The sequence below is a fragment of the Rutidosis leptorrhynchoides genome, chromosome 2, assembly GCF_046630445.1.
Source record: "Rutidosis leptorrhynchoides isolate AG116_Rl617_1_P2 chromosome 2, CSIRO_AGI_Rlap_v1, whole genome shotgun sequence".
NCBI lineage: Eukaryota > Viridiplantae > Streptophyta > Magnoliopsida > Asterales > Asteraceae > Rutidosis > Rutidosis leptorrhynchoides.
Window position 1 is genome coordinate 375,045,242 of NC_092334.1, and position 21,688 is coordinate 375,066,929.

Here is a 21,688-nt window from a genome sequence, read left to right on the forward strand (position 1 = left end):
CCGCGATTTATCAAATCCACAATCCGAGCACTAACACCATGCTCATTCCCTAACACTGGGAAAAACCCAACCAATCTCATACCGAGATATTAATTCCTTAGTGTACTATTACCGAGTACAACGCTAAAAGCAACCAAGTCTCAACCTAAAGTCAACAATCTGAAACGATGAAGACCGAACCAAACGAATCCTTGCGGATAACACCAAATCACTAGACATCCTTTGTAGTGCGCTATACGACCAATACGCCACTACTGTAACATCATAATCCAACGGTTAGAAACCGATAGCGTCCAAAACGACTATGGCAATGCTAAACCCGAAGGTGTACAAAATCAACTCTCGTCACACCCGTGACAACATGTGAGCGAAACACGGCTATCGCATCACTAATCACACAACATGGTCCTCACGACCCCACTACTGGCGTATAAAACAACCAATAGATCAAACCACACGGTCCTCATAACCCCACCATCGGTGTATAAAACAACCGATAGATCACAACTCAACATGGCCGAAACAACCCGAGCCAAAACACATATGGAGGATGGTCGAAACAACCCGAACCTTAGTGAATTCGCACAACCCGAAATCCACCAACCCAATCCATATATCTCACAACAGAATGACCGCACAACCCGAGTCATCGTGAATACGCGCAAACCGATATTCACTACCACTGCCACATAGTGTAACCGAGGATGGCCGTACAACCCGAGCCTTAGTGAATCCGAACTACCCGACATTCACTACCTCAAACTATGAGCCCAACCAACAGGGACAATCGTACTACCCGAAATATTGTGAATACGAACAACCCGATATTCACGTCCCACAACACAACTCTCTTGATGAAGTCAGCGGACCCCGAAGGTCATGCTCCACCAATCTCAATACCGGATGAAGTCAGCGGACCCGAAGATCATGCTTCACCGATCTCAACACCACGCTCATGACGAAGTCAGCGGACCCTAAAGATCATGCTCCATCAATTACGTACTCCCATGATGAAGTCAGCGGACCCTAAAGATCATGCTCCATCAATCAACCATACCATAATGAAGTCAGCGGGCCCGAAGATCATGCTTCATTAATCGTCAATCCCATGATGAAGTCAGCGGACTCCGAAAGTCATGCTTCATCAATCACATACCATAATCGAGCAAGAACCACCTATATCAAGCATAGGTACCGAACAAGAATTCTCCAAAAGAGAACCCGACACACACCTTCCTTAACCGAAGGATTTTACCTTGCTCACCAAACACGTCCATTATCTCTCAACGAGATTTACCACATTACCACCTCGGTGGTAATTCCAATCCAAACCATAAGTACAATTTATCCGAAATCGTACCCTACCACAAATCGACCAAAACTAGGGCTTGACAAAAATTTCTGGATCTACCAAAAGCATCATCCGAAATATCACACTAAAACTTCCTCGTGCGGGAGTGCGACTCCCCCACTTGGAACCACGTTCCTATCTCACAACTCGTACAACCGTACAATGCTACCAAAGGTAGACTTTACCGACGATTGGGTACACACGACCCATCACTACACCTTGCTCCAACCTTGAGCATACAAAGGATTTCAATCAATCATTAAACACTTCGAACGAAAAGTGTAGCACGATTACACAAACCATACCCTCGCAATTATGCAATTGCTTTAGTTTGTCAAGTTTCACTTAGTCACTCATGTACCTAAGGGTTTCTCCCGGGACCCTAAGTACAATGTAACCACAACACAATCAGAGTCGACACCACGCTAGTAGGTATAAAAGAGGCACCTAATGTCGCGTCATAAAGACTCCATTACCAACATACGTCAAGATTTTAAACACTCGATCTCAAAGGTTCCAATCACCCGACGAACCCCATGGTTCATCACTTCAACACAGAAGCGAACACGCGCTTAACAATCGAACACCAAATCCATTTCCGTGGCTTGGTAGTAACATTTCCCAAATACTAAGGAATGCTTGGTTGCACCAAGTCTTACGCCCTTCGTCCCAAAAATCAAACATCGTCACAGGGTACTTCCATTAGGAACGTCACCCTTAACAATAACATGCACAACACAATGCATCTAACAAATCCGAACCTAAACGCCACATAAATAAATATTCAAAAGACATATTTATTAAAACGAAACGTACCTCAACGTCTCCTTGCGGCATTCGCCGCCGCCAACTCGGGACAATCCGGCTTGCGATGTCCCTCTTTATGACAATAGTAGCACATTCCGTCATCACTTCTCGGCATTGTGCATTCCCACAACTTGTGACCCCTAACGCCACAATTGAAACACCTAGGCGCACGAGAATCCACCGCGCCCTTTACCACATTACTCGTACTCGCACTCGGACCCTTAGTCCTCTTACTCGGAGCACCATAAGTAATACGCCACACAAAACAAATACCGCATACCGAAGCATCCAAGTATAAAGCATCTACACTAAGCATACCGTACGATCTAAGCAACGAGCTAAAGATACAACACAAAAGATAGTCCACCAACGACAAAGTAAACATCGCCAAATAGCTACACCCGGAGGGTTAGCTACAACACAACAACACATTAATATAATACAATAATAATAATACACAAGGTTAACCCCTTAACCTCAATCACACGAACATTGGCCGAACAACCCGAGCCTTGTGAATTCGCACAACCCGAAATTCACATCTCAACCATAAGATGACCGAACAACCCGAGTCATCGTGAATCCGCACTACCCGAGATCCACTACCTCAATAAGGTGACCGAACAACCCGAGTCACCATGAATCCGCACTACCAGAGATTCATTTCTCATTACTAAAGCCCACGGTCACGGGATTATAAAATCCACCACATCGGGGTCATCCACAACACAACCATATCAACCCTTCGCCATTAGGGTTATAACAACCAAATCACAACCATGTGTGATAATGTGCACACAAAATGTGCACCTCGCCAAAGATGGTCAACCAAAACGCACAACCGTGCCAATTGGACTTATACACAAGTCCATCAAGTCCACCTATATGTGAAGTGAGCTCTATAACCGAGAATCACTTCACCCGACCCGCACCCATCCTACACATACATATGCACATAGGATATTATCACTCACCTTGAAGTCTTGAAGAAAGCTTCCAAGTAATCCGCAACTCGTCAATGGAAAGTACCTATTCCATTATCACAAATATCACAACACAATTAGGATGGATTTACAAACCACCCAATTCGACCCTTAGTGCAATTTCGACCCAAATGCACTTCCAAGCACAAACCGTATCCGAACTAACCAATAATCACTAACACAAGTGAGAATGGTCATAATATGCTAAATAAACCCGAACTCAAGTGTTAAACACGTGTCATACCCATTTTGACACTTAAACCCTAATTTTGACCCATAAAGGTCAAAATCTCATCCTTTACAAGTTTGACACCAAAACACATTTAACTCGGTTTAATACTTCAACTTAATCCATTTTAAGTTTATAAACCTCATTAATTCGCCAATCGGGTCATAATTACCACCAAAACCTAATTTGACCCAAAGTCACAATTAGTCACCCAAATTACCCTAAATGGGTTCCAATACTTCCATAATCACTAATCCAAGTGATTAAACTCCAAACCAAAGCCTAATCAAGGCCAAAACGTCATCCAACCCAAAACCCGCCAAGTGACAAGAATAACTAGTCACCATAAACCCATTTCATCACCTAAGTGGGTTACTCAACAAATTAACTCAAAACCCTAAATTGAATATCAAGTTAAACAAATGAAATTCGGAGTTTGAGCTTACCAATACCACCACAACGTAGCTAGGAACGAGGAGAACAACTTTAAAACCCGAGACTTTGAACGATTCGAGCTTCTTCCTCGCCAAAACCTTCAATCTCTCGCTAAGCCTCTCTCTCTCTCTCTCTCTCTCTAAGAATGGATGAAGATGATAAGTGGATGTGAATGGGATCCAAAACTGATCCAAACTAGCTCATAAGCCTCACAAATCCGGCCCCATGTGATTTTACCCTTTTACCCCTCATTAAAGCAATTAAAAAAATAAAGAGGGTTCTGTCAGCAGCAATCGGCGCGGCGCGCCCCAACCCTGCGCGGCGCGCAACACAGCTGAACCAGATTCCTTTGCATATTAATTCCATATAAATATTAAACGAAGCCCGATCTCATATGTCTTTTATAAACAAGTATACAAAATAAATATTCGGCTCTTACAATATAAAATAAATTTATAATTTTGTTTTCCTTGGTTTTTAGAACGAGGTCATTTCGGATCGATGTCCTAGTCCGTCCCTCGACAAAATTTTAAAATTTGTCTATTTAAAGCACGGTTTTAAAAGCAAAGATTTTTTTTGGTTTTTTTAATGTTTTTGGCATACTTTAATTCAATAAGATTAAAAATAATGATAATAAATTTTCTCGCCCCTCCCTCGGGTAAAGCAATTTCGGTTCAAAGACCTAGTCTTCAACTCACGATGAATTTTAAAAATCATATTTTTAACTTACGAAATAAAGTAAATTTTTATTTTTAAATTCACACCAAACTTAAATTTAAAATACATAAAATTAAAAAAAAAATTCACACCAAACTTAAATTTAAAATGCATAAAAATAAAAAAAAAAAAATCACACCAAACTTAAATTTAAAATGCATAAAATTAAAAAAAATCACAGCAAACTTAATTAAAAATTCATATTATAAATTCACACCAAACTTAAATTATATTTTTGTTTTTATACATACAAACTTATATTAAAAATATTAATTTTCCAAATATTTACAATTTTAAAAGTTTACAATATTTATTTAATATTAATTTATTAATTTTAAAAACATGGTAAAAATTAAAAATCTTTTTGGCTTTTATCCCACTTTAATCAATCAAATATTATCAAAAATATGCGCCCCTCTTTTCGGTAAAGTAATTTCGGTTCCATGACCTAATTTAACTCATGACGAATTTTTGAAATATTTTGGGTTGATTGATTAAAGATATTTATACCTTAAGAATAAACGTTAAATTTCGCAGTGATGTAATAAATTTTTGTATGATATCAATAATTTCGGTCGCAAGACCTAATTTCATCGAATGCCAATTTAATTACTTTATAGCGAACAAATTAGCGTTTATTATCAAAAGGTTAAAAATAAAAATAAAAATAAAAACTGTACAGACTTACCTGTGAAATATATTTCTTAGTGATATGCTCTAGCCTACTCATAAGATAGTCGGACTAATTGATTTTCCATGGCTACATAGGCGTAACCTCGAGCATTTAATGTTTTTTCTTCTAAACATATGAACGGTCCATCTCTGCATAAAGTAACAAATTCGGTGTTTGAATAAGTTTGATTATTTGAACATTTACCTTCGTGTGACCATTTTCCGCATTTGTGACATTTTTCAAGGTGTCGTGCTCTTCTTTTCGCTGCGGATTTTGATTTTCCTTTACCAAATTGTGACTTATTATCTTCGCATCTGGATTCTTTTCTTACTCCGTCCAATTTACCTCTGATTAATGATACTATTTCACTCGGAAGTGTGTCATTATTACGTTTAGTGATCAAAGCGTGTAGCATTAGACCATGGTTTAGTTCACAGGAAGTCTTCATTTCATAAAACCCTAAAAAAAATAAAAATTCAGAATGGGGGAAGAAGACTAGTTCTTTAGGGTCTGCTAGGGAAAGACCATTCGGGTTCCATTTTCGAGAACTACACGAAAATAGAAAATCTAACTCTAACAGAAATACATAAACCTTTAAAGACTTGATTCTCCCCACACTTAGTTAGCGGTGGTATCGAAATTGTGATTAACTTCATTGTCAACTTCCATCGGACCATGTATGTAATGTTTAACTCTGTGACCATTAACCTTAAATTCAATCCCATTTGAATTTATTAATTCTATCGTTCCGTATGGGAAAACTCTTTTGACTATGAATGGTCCAGACCATCTTGATTTCAATTTTCCAGGAAATAGCTTGAATCGTGAATAGAAAAGAAGAACTCTGTCTCCTTCTTTGAATTCTTTTGAACTTCTGATTCTTTTATCATGTCATTTCTTCGTTCTTTCCTTATAGATTAAGGAATTTTCATATGCTTCATGTCTTAATTCTTCTAATTCGTTTAGTTGACTTAACCGTAAACGTCCAGCTTCATGTAAATCAAGATTACATGTCTTCAAAGCCCAAAATGCTTTGTGTTCAATTTCTACTGGAAGATGACATGCTTTTCCATAAACGAGTTTAAAAGGTGTGGTTCCAATTGGAGTTTTGTAGGCTGTTCTAAAAGCCCAGAGTGCATCCTCCAATTTAATGGACCATTCCTTCGGATTTGATCCTACGGTTTTCTCTAGAATACGTTTTAAAGCTCGGTTTGTATTTTCAACTTGTCCACTTGTTTGGGGATGATATGCGGTGGAGATTTTATGAGTTACTCCATATCTTTTAAGAACTTTCTCAAGTTGATTATTACAGAAATGAGTTCCACGATCACTTATTAAAGCTTTTGGTGTTCCAAACCTTGCAAAAAGATGTTTTAAAAAGTTGACTACAACTCGTGCATCATTAGTTGGGAGAGCTTGTGCTTCCGCCCATTTAGATACATAATCAATGGCTACTAGAATGTAGAGATTATTATGAGATTTTGGAAATGGACCCATAAAGTCAATACCCCAAATGTCAAATACTTCACATACTTGAATGACATTTTGTGGCATTTCATCACGTTGACTTATTTTTTCGGCCCTTTGACAAGCATCACAGGATTTGCAAAGAAGGTGTGCGTCTTTGTAAATTGTAGGCCAATAGAATCCAGCATCATAAACTTTTCTTGCTGTGAGTTGAGGCTCATAATGCCCTCCTGTTGGTCCTGTGTGACAATGGTTTAAGATTTTACTAGCTTCATCTCCGAATACACATCGGCGTATTATTCCATCGGGACAACTTTTAAACAGATGTGGATCTTCCCAGAAATAATGTTTTATATCACTAAAGAATTTCTTTCGTTTTTGGTACGACAATCCTTTTTCAAGGAATCCACATACTAAGTAGTTTGCATAGTCTGCAAACCATGGAATTTCATTATAATCTATCTTCAATAGATATTCATCAGGAAAGTTGTCTTGTATGGCCGATTCATTTAGAACTTCTAAGTCGGGATTTTCAAGACGAGAAAGATGATCAGCGGCGAGATTTTCTGCTCCTCTTTTATCTCGGATTTCAATATCGAACTCTTGTAAGAGTAAGATCCATCGGATTAATCGTGGTTTAGCATCTTGTTTCGAAAATAGGTGTCTAAGAGCAGAATGGTCCGTATAGACCACCATTTTAGCTAGAACGAGATATGAACTAAATTTGTCAAAAGCAAAGACAATAGCAAGGAGTTCTTTTTCAGTAGTTGTATAGTTTGTTTGTGCTCCTTGTAACGTCTTACTAGCATAATATATAGGTTGAAATCGTTTTTCAATCCTTTGTCCTAAAACGGCTCCCATTGCAAAATCACTTGCATCGCACATTAGTTCGAATGGTAGATTCCAATTTGGTGTTACCATGATCGGCGCATTAGTAAGTTTCTCTTTAAGAATATTAAAAGATTTGATACATTCATCTGAAAAGATGAATGGAGCATCCTTTTCTAGGAGTTTATTCATAGGAGTGGCAATTTTAGAAAAATCTTTAATGAAACGTCGGTAAAAACCGGCATGCCCTAGAAAACTCCTAACTCCTCTAACATTGGTGGGATGTGGAAGTTTAGCAATTACATCTACTTTAGCTCTATCCACTTCAATTCCTTCCTTTGAAATTTTATGACCAAGAACGATGCCTTCTTTAACCATGAAATGGCATTTCTCCCAATTAACAACTAGATTTGATTGTTCGCATCTAATAAGCATTCGTTCCAGATTAACTAGACATGATTCAAAAGTATCACCGAAGACTGAAAAGTCATCCATGAAAACTTCCATGCATTCTTCTATCATGTCGTGAAAAATCGCCATCATGCATCTTTGAAAGGTTGCAGGGGCGTTGCAAAGTCCAAATGGCATGCGTTTGTAAGCAAAAGTACCATAAGGGCATGTGAATGTGGTTTTCTCTTGGTCCTCGGGTGCTATTGGAATTTGAAAATATCCGGAAAATCCATCAAGAAAACAATAGTAACTATTTCTGGCTAATCTTTCCAACATTTGATCAATGAACGGTAAGGGAAAGTGATCTTTTCTGGTAGCGTCATTTAATTTTCTATAATCAATACATACACGCCATCCTGTTACAGTCCTAGTAGGAATAAGCTCATTTTTCTCATTTGTAATGGCAGTCATGCCACCTTTCTTAGGCACGCATTGAACTGGGCTTACCCATGGACTATCAGAGATCGGATAAATTAAACCTGCATCTAGCAGTTTAATGTACCAACCCAAACCAACCCGCGAACAAACCACGTGAAAATACAAAATAAAAAAAAATTGCTGCACAGTGAACTGGCGCGGCGCGCCAGGATGGCCGCGCGGCGCGCCATTCGGGTCTGTTCGGAAAGTCTCAAAATGCGAAAAAGATTGACTAGTTCCCGACACTTTTAGACGAAACGCTTTTTACCATACATCCAAATATGTAAAACTAACCTGTTTCAAATATAAAATCAATGTTTTACAAGCGGGGCCTACATCGACCGTTTTACGAGTTTAATACAATTTACGAGTTTCGACCACCAAAAAGTTTAAGTTCCAAACTACACAATGAGCATGGCATTTGGGATTAAACTACCCAACTATCGGTCAAACTCCAAGAGCTACTAAAGCCAAAAGCGTCCCCTAGCATCAAGCGGGATCTCTAGTCCAAAACGATGCCCTTACCCTTGTCCAAAACCGAACCTATAAAATGGTAAACAACGAGAGGGTAAGCAAAGCTTAGTGAATGCAATAATTATACGAATACATATATAATTATACCTACTTGCATACACTTACACACCAAACCGCAAACATGCTAGCATACACACTTAGCTTACCGTCACAATAACGAGCTATAAATCACCAATACTACAAGCTAGCATAACAACCGCATATGAATATAACTCGAATAATATAATATGATTACAACACAAATAACCATGGTTAACCAATAGTACAAGGGAACGGCGCTCGTGAAAACGCCATCGGTGTTCGTAACATCCGTTAGGGCACTTAACACCTTGCACCACTAACCCCTAGGGTGGCACCTTAACACCTCGGCACATCACCCCGAGTGGCATCTTAACACCTCGATGCATCACTCATTATTTTACGGAGTGGTGTCTTAACACCTCGACACTACACTCCTAGGTGGCATCTTAACACCTCGATGCTACACCCGAGTGGCATCTTAACACCTCGATGCTACACTCTTCACGTGAAACGTGGTGTCTTAACACCTCGACACTACACCTTTCACGCTACAACAAATAGATACATTATATACCTACACATATAATTATTCCGCTCACCTCAAAGTCTTGTGAAAAGATACCCGAGCTTGCAAGACCTCAAAGTAATGTACCTATCATATTATACACATCATCAAACGCAAACTCAAGTCGGTCAACCAAACCCTTTCACCATTCTAAGCCATTTTGACCCAATGGTGCAATTTCAACCCATTTGCACCCTTAACCCTAAATTGGGTCAACACACACCAAAACCCTAATCATTCGTCAAGATGGGTTTAAAACACATTTAGGTCACAAGGCTAACTAGTTTTCATAATTGCTAGGCCACTTAGGTCATTAAAGACTCATTTGACCCATTTCAAGGTCAACACACCCATTTGGGTCATCCATACCCAATAACACCCATTTACATATTATTAAAGTGTTCTAGCACTAACTAACTAAATTTAAGACTCAAAAGTCCAATTAACACATTCAAACCCTAGGTTAGTCATCAATGAGCCTTCATAACCCATATTCACCCAAAATACTAACAAAATGGGTCTTTGGTTCATCACTAGCCCAAACCCTAACCCTTAAAGCAATTAAAGTAAGAAATTGGGTTTTATAACTTACCAACACAATCACCACGTAGCTATCGACTAGATGAACGACTTTATAACTTGCACCGAGACCCGATTCAACCTCTTTTACCCTTTAATGGAGCTTTCTCTCTCAAGGATTTGCACTCTCTCTCTAGAGTTTAATTGGAGAAGATGAGGTTGTTGTGGGAGTAGTAAATGAGCTCCCCAAAACTGATCTAGGGTATTAAATTCGGCCCCAAAGTGAAATTACACAATTGCCCTCAAAATATCTATTTCAAAAGTGGAAAGGAATCTGTCGCAGACAGATGGCGCGGCGCGCCACCTAGCCGCGCGGCGCGCGACCTCCCAGTTCATTATCTTTTGTCTTTTTAATTATGTGCAACAAAAACCCCAAACTTGAGTAACTCATATACACATATGTACACTACGAATATTCGGGTCTTACAACTCTCCCCCACTTATTCGGATTGCGTCCTCGCAATCCAAGCCGCATGACACGAGGGAAGATAAACTAACACGAACTCTTCGGGCTCCCAAGTGAACTCGGAACCTTTACTTCGTCGCCATTGAACCTTAAAGGTCCTCACCTCTTTATTCCTCAACATTTTCACCTTCTCGTCAAGGATAGCAATCGGTTCTTCGACATATTCTAACTTGTTGTTTAGCTCGATCTCGTCTAAAGGCATCCATGAGGAATCATCCGCAAGACACTTACGGAGGTGGGAAACATGAAATGTATTATGGATCCCCGCAAGCACTTCGGGTAATTCTAATCGATATGCAACTTCACCAACACGAGCTAAAACCTTGAACGGTCCAATAAACCGAGGAGCTAACTTTCCCCGTTTTCGAAATCGAATAATACCTTTCCATGGCGAAACCTTAAGCATCACCATATCGCCTTCTTGGAACTCAATCAATCGCCTACGTCTATCGGCATACGACTTTTTCCTATCTTGAGCCTTCTTCAAATGTTCCCGAATTAAATCGATCTTGCTATTAGTCTCTAAAACCAAATCGGTACTCCCGATCTCTCTTTGACCCACTTCTCCCCAACAAACGGGAGTTCGAAACCTACGCCCATAAAGCATTTCGTAAGGTGGCATCCCGATACTAGTATGATAACTATTATTGTACTAGAATTCCACCAAAGGCAAATGCTCATCCCAACTACCACCGAAGTCAATGATGCACGCTCGTAGCATATCTTCCAAAGTTTGATTCGTACGTTCGGTTTGACTGTCCGTTTGAGGATGATACGCCGTGCTCAACTTCAATTGCGTACCCATATCTTCATGAAACTTTTCCCAAAACCGAGATGTAAAACGGGTATCTCGATCCGAAATAATAGATATAGGAACACCATGTCGCGAGACCACTTCCTTGATAAACAACTTAGCCAAGGTCTCCGACGATATCGCTTCTTTAATGGGAAGAAACAAAGCGCTTTTTGTCAATCGGTCAACTATAACCCAAATCGAATCGAATTGGGTTCTCGCCGTTTTAGGTAACTTTGTAATGAAATCCATGGTAATGTGCTCCCATTTCCATTTCGGGATTTCTAACGGTTGCAACTTACCATATGGCTTTTGGTGCTAGGCTTTTACTTGTAAACACGTGACACATTGCTCAACATACTTCACAACATCACGTTTCATGCCCGGCCACCAATAATCTTTCTTCAAGTCATGATACATTTTTGTCGCGCCCGGATGAATGGAATATTTTGACTTATGTGCTTCATCAAGTAGCACCCGTCGGTAATCACCCATCTTAGGCACCCACACCCTTCCTTGAAAGGACAACAAACCACGCGGGCCCATAGTAATGAACTCCGATTGGCCCACGATTCGTTCCACATGCTTATTGTGAACGTAAGCCTCTATTTGAATCTCGCCAAGCTTCTCAAGAAAATCATTGGAAATAATCAAACGTAACGACCCCACTTTTATCGCCGGATGTTGACTCTTTCGACTCAACGCATCCGCGACAACATTCGCCTTACCCGGATGATAAAGTATTTCACAATCGTAGTCTTTCACCACATCCATCCACCTACGTTGGCGATAATTCAAATCTCGTTGATTAAAGAGATGTTTCAAACTCTTATGATCTGAATAAATCGTACACTTGACACCATACAAGTAATGGCGCCAAATTTTCAACGCATGCACTACCGCCTCCAACTCAAGATCATGAGTCGGATATCTTGTTTCGTGTTCCTTTAATTGTTGAGAGGCATAAGCGATGACTTTACCTCTTTGCATTAGAACACACCCGAGCCCATTTAGCGCAGCATCACAATAAACCGTCATATCTTCCACACCTTCCGGTAATACTAACACCGGAGCTTGACACAACTTCACTTTTAACAATTGAAAAGCAATTTCTTGTTCGTTCTCCCAAATAAACTTAGCATTCTTCCTCGTCAACTTCGTTAATGGAGAAGCAATCTTAGAAAAGTCTTGGATAAACCGACGATAATAACCGGCCAATCCGAGAAAACTTCAGATTTCTGTAGGTGTAGTCGGTCGTCCCCAACTCTTCACCGTCTCTATCTTCCCCGGATCTACTTGAATACCGTCTTTGTTCACAATATGACCAAGGAATTGGACTTCCCTTAGCCAAAATTCACATTTGGAGAACTTAGCATACAACTTCTCCTTTCGTAGCGTCTTCAATACTTCACGCAAATGACGTTCATGCTCGTTCATACTTTTCGAGTAGACTAGTATGTCATCAATGAACACTATTACCGACTTGTCCAACATAGGTTGGCACACTCGGTTCATAAGATCCATGAATGCCGCCGGTGCATTCGTAAGGCCAAAAGGAATCACCACAAACTCAAAATGCCCATACCGCGTTCTAAAAGCCGTTTTCTCAATATCTTCCTCACGGACCCGCATTTGGTGATAGCCGGACCGTAGGTCAATCTTAGAGAAATACGTTGCACCTTGAAGTTGATTAAATAAATCGTCAATCCTAGGTAATGGATAACGATTCTTGATCATCACTTTATTCAACTCACGGTAATCAATGCACATACGCATACTACCATCTTTCTTCATCACAAATAACACCGGAGCACCCCACGGTGAAGCACTCGGTCGAATAAAACCCTTCTCGAGCAATTCTTGAATTTGATTTAACAACTCTTGCATCTCCGTTGGCGCTAAACGATAAGGAGTTTTAGCAATGGGGGTAGCCCCCGGAACCAACTCGATGTGAAATTCAACTTGTCTTTCCGCCGAAACACCCGGTAATTCGTCCGGAAAAACGTCTTCGAAATCATTAACAACCGGAATTCCACGAATGGGTGGCGGCTCATCACGAGTATCAACAACATGAGCAAGGAAAGCCATGCCGCCAGTAATAACATGACGATGTGCCCGTGCAAAAGTGCATATCGGCACCGGTCTCCTCCGCCTATCACCATGAATAATCAACTCTCCCCCACTTGGGGTCTTCACATGAATAAACTTATCATGGCATGCAATATCGGCTCTATAACGATCAAGCCAATCCATACCAACGACAATATCAAAGTCGCCCAAGGTCATTGGAATAAGATTAATTTTAAAGGTTTCGGCACCAAAAACAACATCACAATTTTCACACACATCAACCACTAGCACCGTCTTGCCGTTCGCTATTTCGACTTCACCCGAACGACTCAACTTAACTAATGGTCTATCAAGTTTGGGCACAAATTTAGGAGACACAAACGACAAATTTGCACCCCTATCAAAAAGAATCCTCGCCGAATTAGAATTAACCCTGAAAGTACCTGAGACAACTTCGTTCGATTGTTTGGCTTTATCATTAGTCATCAAGTAGTTGCGACCCCTAGCCGTACCCGCCGCCTTCTCTAACCGCTTCACATTATCATTTCGCAAATCGGGACATTCCGGCTTCTTATGCCCCTCTTTGCCGCAATTAAAACAAGTGATTTTGTTTCCGGAATGTGGTTTCGGACACTCACGAGCCATATGACCAGGTTGCCCACAGTTGTAGCACGTATAAGAAAACCCGCCGGTAGTGCCCTTCTTTGCACTATTGACACTTTCGGCCCCCCTTTTGCTCTTGCTCTTCTTGCTTGAGGTGTTAGAGTAACTAGAACCTTCAAACTTTCTTTTGGAAAACATGAAATCACTCTTTCTTGGAACCTCCGGCTCAAAACCCCGAGCCAACTCGAACAATTCATCAAAAGACTTAGCCATACCCCGAATAATCTTCCCCTTGTACTCATCATTCAAAGTACGGTAGAAATCCTTCATGAGCTTATGATCATCACCCACATATTCCGGGCAAAAACGAGTCTTTGCCAAGAATGTAGACTTGAGGGTAACCAAATCCATGGAACCTTGTTGCAAATGGTGCAACTCGTCCGGGATTCTATCGAGATCGGATGAAGTTCGGTATTCTCTGAAAAATTCTTTCTTGAACTCCTCCCATGTCAAGCCCATACATTGTTCTTCACCATACAAGTTGATTTTATCGTCCCACCACAACTTAGCTTCTTCGCGTAACATGCTAGAACCATACCTCGTCTTCCTTTCGGGAGGACATTCCGCGGTACGAAAAGCTCCCTCAATATCGGAGATCCAACATGTACTTTTTAAAGGATCCCGCACCCCATTAAACATCGGGGGTTGAGCATCCTTGAAGTTCTTGTAGTGGAAGTCCCGCCTTCCTTCACCTCCTTCACCGCGAGGGTAGATATTCCTAGCGTCAAGGGCCTCTTCGATAGTGGCCTTCATTCGTTCATTAATTAGATCGGTTATTTGCTCATCAACCGAATCTTGGAAGACCTTTCGAACGTCCGCAAGAAAATCCAATTTTAACTTCTTAAAGATGGCCTCAACCTTGGTTGAGAACTCGGCGTCCCCGCTTGTACTTCCATTATCATGTTCGGGACCGTTTCTCGTCTTCATTCTATAAAACGAATTAGGTTAAACCATAAAACGGAAGGACAGATTACATATATACATACATATACGCCACACTACTCCATCTCGCTCAACAATCGTCGTACATTACTTGTTTGACACGATTTGCACTCGTAGTGATGGTAGCTAGTCATTACTAAGCGAGCACGTCGCGTTAACTCGCTAGTACAACGTCCATCTCGCTTGATGATTGCTAAACACAACACAACAAATAGCGCATGATTAGTTCACATAAACCTATGCACTAACTATCCCGATTCGACCCAAAGTCCTACAAGTCCCACATAAATGCGCACACAAAAAGTCTAAGTCTAGGCGCCTATCTCAAGTCACCTAAATCCATTAGACCATGCTCTGATACCACTTGTAACAACCCAAACCAACCCGCGAACAAACCACGTGAAAATACAAAATAAAAAAAAAATTGCTGCACAGTGAACTGGCGCGGCGCGCCAGGATGGCCGTGCGGCGCGCCATTCGGGTCTGTCCGGAAAGTCTCAAAATGCGAAAAAGATTGACTAGTTCCCGACACTTTTAGACGAAACGCTTTTTACCATACATCCAAATATGTAAAACTAACCTGTTTCAAATATAAAATCAATGTTTTACAAGCGGGGCCCACATCGGCCGTTTTACGAGTTTAATACAATTTACGAGTTTCGACCACCAAAAAGTTTAAGTTTCAAACTACACAATGAGCATGGCGTTTGGGATTAAACTACCCAACTATCGGTCAAACTCCAAGAGCTACTAAATCCAAAAGCGTCCCCTAGCATCAAGCGGGATCTCTAGTCCAAAACGATGCCCTTACCCTTGTCCAAAACCGAACCTATAAAATGGTAAACAACGATAGGGTAAGCAAAGCTTAGTGAATGCAATAATTATACAAATACATATATAATTATACCTACTTGCATACACTTACACACCAAACCGCAAACACGCTAGCATACACACTTAGCTTACCGTCACAATAACGAGCTATAAATCACCAATACTACAAGCTAGCATAACAACCGTATATGAATATAACTCGAATAATATAATATGCTTACAACACAAATAACCATGGTTAACCAATAGTACAAGGGAACGGCGCTCGCGAAAACGCCATCGGTGTTCGTAACATCCGTTAGGGCACTTAACACCTCGCACCACTAACCCCTAGGGTGGTACCTTAACACCTCGGCACATCACCCCGAGTGGCATCTTAACACCTCGATGCATCACTCATTATTTTACGGAGTGGTGTCTTAACACCTCGACACTACACTCCTAGGTGGCATCTTAACACCTCGATGCTACACCCGAGTGGCATCTTAACACCTCAATGCTACACTCTTCACGTGAAACGTGGTGTCTTAACACCTCGACACTACACCTTTCACGCTACAACAAATAGATACATTATATACCTACACATATAATTATTCCACTCACCTCAAAGTCTTGTGAAAAGATACCCGAGCTTGCAAGACCTCAAAGTAACGTACCTATCATATTATACACATCATCAAATGCAAACTCAAGTCGGTCAACCAAACCCTTTCACCATTCTAAGCCATTTTGACCCAATGGTGCAATTTCAACCCATTTGCACCCTTAACCCTAAATTGGGTCAACACACACCAAAACCCTAATCATTCATCAAGATGGGTTTAAAACACATTTAGGTCACAAGGCTAACTCGTTTTCATAATTGCTAGGCCACTTAGGTCATTAAAGACTCATTTGACCCATTTCAAGGTCAACACATCCATTTGGGTCATCCATACCCAATAACACCCATTTACATATTATTAAAGTGTTCTAGCACTAACTAACTAAATTTAAGACTCAAAAGTCCAATTAACACATTCAAACCCTAGGTTAGTCATCAATGAGCCTTCATAACCCATATTCACCCAAAATACTAACAAAATGGGTCTTTGGTTCATCACTAGCCCAAACCCTAACCCTTAAAGCAATTAAAGTAAGAAATTGGGTTTTATAACTTACTAACACAATCACCACGTAGCTATCGACTAGATGAACGACTTTATAACTTGCACCGAGACCCGATTCAACCTCTTTTACCCTTTAATGGAGCTTTCTCTCTCAAGGATTTGCACTCTCTCTCTAGAGTTTAATTGGAGAAGATGAGGTTGTTGTGGGAGTAGTAAATGAGCTCCCCAAAACTGATCTAGGGTATTAAATTCGGCCCCAAAGTGAAATTACACAATTGCCCTCAAAATATCTATTTTAAAAGAGGAAAGGAATCTGTCGCAGACAGATGGCGCGGCGCGCCACCTAGCCGCGCGGCGCGCGACCTCCCAGTTCAGCATCTTTTGTCTTTTTAATTATGTGCAACAAAAACCCCAAACTTGAGTAACTCATATACACATATGTACAGTACGAATATTCGGGTCTTACATTTAATTATTTCTTTTTTAACAACATCTTGCATATTAGGATTTAGTCTTCGTTGGCGTTGCACATACGTTTTATGACCTTCTTCCATAAGGATTTTATGTGTGCAATACGAAGGACTTATTCTTTTGATATCATGAATCTTCCATGCAATAGCTGGTTTATGAGCTTTCAACACAGAAATGAGTTGTGATTTCTCATTTTCAGTAAGAGAAGACGATATTATTACAGGTAATTCAGATTCACCATGTAAGTAAGCGTATTCCAAATGGTTTGGAAGTGGCTTTAACTCTAATTTCGGAGGTTCTTCTATCGATGATTTATATCGATATCTGTCTTCTTCTTTTAGCATTTGAATTTCTTCTGTTGTTGGTTCATATCCATTAGCCATAAGTGTAGCTAACATTTCAGCTTCATCAATTGGTTCAGTTCCTTCTCCTAAAGAACATTCTCCTGTTCCTTGTAATTCTGGAAATTCTTCTAACAATTCTGCATGTGAATCTATAGTTTGAATATAATAGCATGTATCATCTGCAGATTGCGGTTGTTGCATTGCTCTATCAACTGAAAAGGTAACACTCTCATCCTCTATACTTAGGGTCAGTTTCTTACCGAACACGTCTATCATTGCTTTAGCCGTGTTTAAGAATGGTCTTCATAATATGAGAGGAACTTGAGAAACTTATTCCATGTCCAGAACAACAAAATCTACTGGAAATACTAAAGTACCAACTTTAACTAGCATGTTTTCCATTATCCCTCTAGGATATTTTATTGATCTATCGGCTAGTTGTATGCTTATTCTTGTTGGTTTCAATTCTCCAAGGTCTAGTTTAGCGTATAATGAATACGGCATTAAATTTATACTAGCACCTAAGTCTGCCAATGCTTCTATTGAACTAAGACTACCCAGAAAACATGGAATTGTGAAACTTAGAAAACATGGAATTGTGAAACTTCCTGGATCAGATAGTTTTTCTAGTATCTTATTCAACAGCACTGCTGAACAATTAGCATTCATAGTAACAGTCGAGAGTTCTTCCATTTTCTTTCTATTCGATATTAGATCTTTCAGAAATTTAGCATATCTAAGCATTCCTGAAATCACATCAATGAAAGGAAGATTTACATTTATCTGTTTAAACATATCCAAGAATTTGGATTGCTCGGCTTCAAGTTTCTCTTTTTTCAATTTACTTGGGTAAGGAAGTGGTGGTTGGTATGGTTTAACATAAGGTTTATCCTTAACTGTGTTATCTTCATTAACCTTTTCAACTACCGGTTCTGTTTCCTTATCTTGTTCAGGTTGTGGTTCTTGTGGAGTAGGAATAACTTCATCAGAAATTACAGGTATTTTAGGTGGTTTAAGTGTTGTACCACTTCTTGTGGTAATGGCTTTAGCTGTTTCATTTCGGAGGTTAGCATTTGTATCACTAGGTAAACTTCCCGGTTTTCTTTCACCTATTAACCTTGCTAGGTTACTTACATCTTATTCCAAGTTTTGAATAGAAGCTTGTTGATTTCTAAATGCTTGAGCATTTTGTTCATTGGTTTGTTTCTGAGATGTGAAAAACTGCGTTTGAGTTTCAACTAGCTTTGTCATCATATCTTCTAAATTTGGCTTTTTATCATCGGTTTGTGGTGGTTTGTTTTGAAAATTAGGTCTTTGCTGGTTGTAAGTATTATTGGATACTTTTTGATTGCTAGGACCTTGTTGGTTGTTGTATGGAACATTTCGGTTATAATTCTGGTTTTGATTGTAAATCGGTCTTGGCGGTTGATAATTATTCTGATAATTATTTCCAGGCCTTTGGTTTATGTATGAAATATTCTCTCTTTGTTCCATTGTTAGCTCAATACTGAGACAATCTTTTGTCAAATGTGGTCCTCCACACTGCTCACAACTAATTCGTATTGAGTGGATATCTTTAGTCATCTTTTCCATTCGTCTCTCTACAGCATCTATCTTTACTGAAATGGAATCTAAGTCATGGCTAGAATCGGCTCTAGCTGCTTTAGATGATCTAACGATATCTTTTTCTTGGTGCCACTCATGTGAGTGGGAAGCAGTGTTATCAATAATTTTATAAGCATCAGTTTCTGTTTTCTTCATAATAGAACCACCAGCTGCTATATCTATGTCTTTTCTTGTAGTGATGTCGCATCCTTGGTAGAATATTTGTACTATTTGACAGGTGTCTAAACCATGTTGCGGACATCCTCTTAATAACTTTCCAAATCTTGTCCATGCCTCATATAGAGTTTCATTTGGTTTTTGTGTGAACGTAACAATTTCTCCTTGAAGTCTTATGGCTTTAGATGCCGGAAAGAATTGTTTAAGAAATTTTTCAACTAAAACATCCCATGTATCAATCGCCCCTTCAGGTAACGATTCCAACCAATCTTTGGCTCCTCCACTTCTCTTATTTTAAATAGTGTGCAGATCCTATTAAAGGTAGGAAGATGTTCATTTGGATCTTCCTTTGGCACACCACTAAATTGGCATTGATTAGTCACCATGTGTAGAATTTGTCCTTTGATTTCATAATCTGGCGCATTAATGTCTGAATGAGTAATTGCGTGACCTTGGCCAGTGCGTTTAGCTCTCATTCGGTCTTCCATACTTAAAGGTTATGTTACTTCCATAATTGAATTTGTTGAATCTGAATCACTAGAAGATTCTGATTTAATGGTTCGTTCCTCAACAATCTCTGTTTGAATGATTGGTGGTTCTGGAGGAAAAATTAATGGTTCAGGATCTATGAATTGTCCCTGAATATTCTCCGGATTCTCAATTGTGAGGTCGGGTTCAAAAAATGGATTATCGGAAATTTGAATTGGAGTACTTGGTCGACTGGATGACGATTCTAAAGAAAAATCAACGGCGGTAATATTTGCTAAATGTCTTGATCTAGTTACAGGTGGTGAACGTACAAAAGGTGGTGAACGTCTTGCTCGGTGCATTCACTGAATATCTTATTAGTTTTTTAAAAGGAAAGAAAAATTATATAAGTTATCCAATTAATAGACTTTTCTGATTTTGCCCACGTTTCGAATAGCCAAAAGATGCAGCAGAGGGGCAGGATTCGTTTGGTCTCAATATAATTGAGGACTGTTTAGCTCCAATAACCCGGTCCACGTACAAATCCAACTATTACTACGAACCAGAAAATTTTGATGTCTATCAATTTAACCACTTAAAATAAATTTTCGTAATTTTAAGAAATTTAGATAAGAAGTAGAATAAAAATCTATGTCCTAAAAACTAGAATGGCAAGAAATAAGAAAGAAAAAGAGCGCGTCGAAAAAGAAAAGAATTGAAAAATAAAAGGCGTCGAAAAATAAGAAAGAAAAAGAAAATGACTATTAAACTTTAAAACACTCGACTAACCCAACCTTATTACTGTCACTAACTTAAAATTAAAATTGCAAATTGAGATTACTAATTGGAGTGATAATTGATACATAGGTAAAAGGCGTCGAAAAATAAAAATAAGAAAGTAGCGCGTTGAAACTTAAAAAGGCACTAAAAACTAAAAATTAAAAGTTGCTTCTAAAAATATTAAAGCTTACAAGTAAAACTATATCCCAAATGGCAATAACTTAAAAAGGAACTAAAACTTAAAAAGGCGTCGCAAAATTCTAAAGCACTTAGATCTTAGTCTAAAGAAAAAGCATTTAAGGGATTTTACGGCAAAGCCTAAAAATCTAAAAATAAAAATAACTATGGCAAAAACTATATTTAAAACTAATTATGAGCGAAAAATACAAAAATTACGCTAAAATGAATAAAAAGGAACAAATTATAAAAATATACTAAAATTTGCAAAAATTACAATTTTTATAAAAATATTATTTTTATATTATTTATTTTATAAAAATATTAATTTTATAAACTAATTACACTAATTTTAACTAAAAATACAAAATAAAAATAAAAACAAAATTATATAATAAAAATACCCTAATTAGGGTTTAATTTAAATAATAATAATAAAAACCCGTAATTAATGCAGGATTAGGGTTCTGTGTAACCCGTGTCAGACGGCTCCGCGAGTCGCGGTACTCCCAGCTGGAAAACTCCGCAAGTCACGGGGTTTGATAATACTGGGCTCAGATTGGGCTGAAACAGTTCGGCCCAGTTTGGTTTTATAATTAAAATATGCTTTGGGCTTCGATTTTAATCTGGCCCAGTTCGTTTTTTTTATATAATAATTTGATAAAATAATAGATATATAATTTATATAAAATATATTTCAAAAACTTAAAATAAAAATAATTATTAAAAA